This window comes from Poecilia reticulata, linkage group LG17 (genome assembly GCF_000633615.1).
Source record: "Poecilia reticulata strain Guanapo linkage group LG17, Guppy_female_1.0+MT, whole genome shotgun sequence".
In the NCBI taxonomy this organism is placed as follows: Eukaryota; Metazoa; Chordata; class Actinopteri; order Cyprinodontiformes; family Poeciliidae; genus Poecilia; species Poecilia reticulata.
In genome coordinates, this window is record NC_024347.1 from 6,775,313 (window position 1) to 6,777,214 (window position 1,902).

Here is a 1,902-nt window from a genome sequence, read left to right on the forward strand (position 1 = left end):
AGCCCATCAGATGCGCTGGACAGCTCTGGTCGCTCTAAGGAGCTTTAGGTGGAGAGGCGCTGAGAAGAAACTCTTTCTCGCTTTAATTGCTTTAGAGACGGTGCTCACAAAGAGACAGTGGCCAGATTTACCTCCCGTTTAAGTTCTTATTTCCATTGGTTCACAAGTTAATCCTCTTTCTCTCTCAGAGCTCGGAGAAAACCCGAGTGATAGAAGCCCAATGCCGAAGCGACAGAACCAGAGAGGCGCATGAGTTTTTTTTCTTTTTTTCCTGATCTCTCTCCCCCCCACTTTGAAGCGCACATAGAGCAAATTGTAAATAATTTCAAATTAAACCTCAGTAGAAAATTTTTGTACACTTGTTATCATTTATAAACACGACTATTAATTGTTATTTTAGATTTTACTCTACTTTATACCAGACAAATTAAGTTTGAAATTCTCCAAATTTAAATATTTAGGTAAAACAATATTTATTAAATATATATATCATTTAAATTTGATAAACTGAAAAATGAGAGAATATAAATAAAACGTGTTAAACTTACAAACCAGATTAGGTTTTATTTAAAAAAAAATGTATTCCCTATTTCAGCCCCGTTTTATTGTAACACAAGAAAAGACAAATCTCATGGACATCTTTGCTTAAATATTAACATAATTTCAAATAAACATTTCACCTACTGCTGCTAAAAAAAATTAAAGTAACTATAGGCCATGCACGTTCTCAGGGAAGCTCTCAACAAAATATGCAAGCCTTACATTGAAAGGCTACTGCGCTGCCCTTAATTCCCTACCTAAACGGTTTTGCTCCGGGAGAAGAAATCCTCTCTAAAAAACCCTTCAAGAAGAGAAGGGCATTATTGCCTTAATCCTCTTACCCGCAGTCATTTCAAGACAGGGTTTTTCTTTTCCTTTTTTTTTTTTTGGGAGGCTGGGATGGCGTCTTGTCTTTCCTATCCCATCCCAAAATCCTCCCAGTCCCGGCATAGAGAGTGAAGGCAGCGCCCTGGCATCTATGGGCCATCTGAGTCTCTGTCCTCCAGAGGCATGCAGGGAAAAGCCGAAAAACAAACAGACTATAAGGTGCTTGTTTTTCTCCTCCGAAATAGAGGGAGGACTCTTCATATTCATGAGAATAGCTTATCGGGGTAAACCTGAGAATTTTTTTTGTTTTACCCATTCACCAATTATTTACATGTTTTTTGTTTAAATAAATAATCAGTTTTATTCAGATTTAGCGGCCAAATAAATTAAGGTAGCCTACAACATTTTCAGAGTTGTTTATCAGCTTAGAAAAAAAAGTGACATAACAGTTAAAGTGGAGGAGGAGGATCTTAGTGAAGATAATGTGCCAAAACTTAACACGTTTGAAAATAACTCAGGGACGTCAGCTTCACGCAACTGACAGAACGCGGAGCCAATCAAAAGCCTGGACGACCCCGGTGCTGCTCTCCTTAAAAATGCCTCCGCAGGGATGTCTCGAGCACCAGCAGATGGCGGTTTCCCACAGCAACTAGAGATCACAGGGGTACCGCGGAGCGCGCGCGAGCGAGCGAGCGAGTTTGACTGAGGTGAAGCAGCCGAACGGAGTCTGACCCTGTTGTAGGAACCGAACACGATATATAGGTGGTAAATAAAGAACGGAAACCGGAGAAACACCGAGTTCTGGAAGCTGGAGTGACTCTGTCCGAGGAGAAGAGGGCAGAAAAGAAGGAGCCGTTTGAATTAAAGGTAGCTAAGTTTAATTTATTTACCGTATTTATTTATTATTATCATAGTTTATTATTTGACCTTTTACTCGATAGCCTCAGATTCTTAAAGTCGTCGAAGTAGCCTGAAGAAGTATGACACTTATACTCTGACACTTTTTGTTTTTCTTGTCCTTAATGTGCCAATTTA

At 39.6% G+C, this 1,902-nt stretch overlaps 1 protein-coding gene across 1 annotated transcript in view; it reads left to right on the forward strand.

The window, feature by feature from the left end:
• The first annotated feature begins 1,276 nt into the window (after positions 1-1,276).
• Positions 1,277-1,902, forward strand: part of dmbx1a (diencephalon/mesencephalon homeobox 1a) — a 10,953-nt gene continuing 10,327 nt past the window's right edge. Inside the window, exon 1 of the mRNA XM_008433382.2 lies at positions 1,277-1,734. The gene's annotated coding sequence lies outside the window, so the exon portion shown is untranslated. The remainder of the gene's footprint in view (positions 1,735-1,902) is intronic.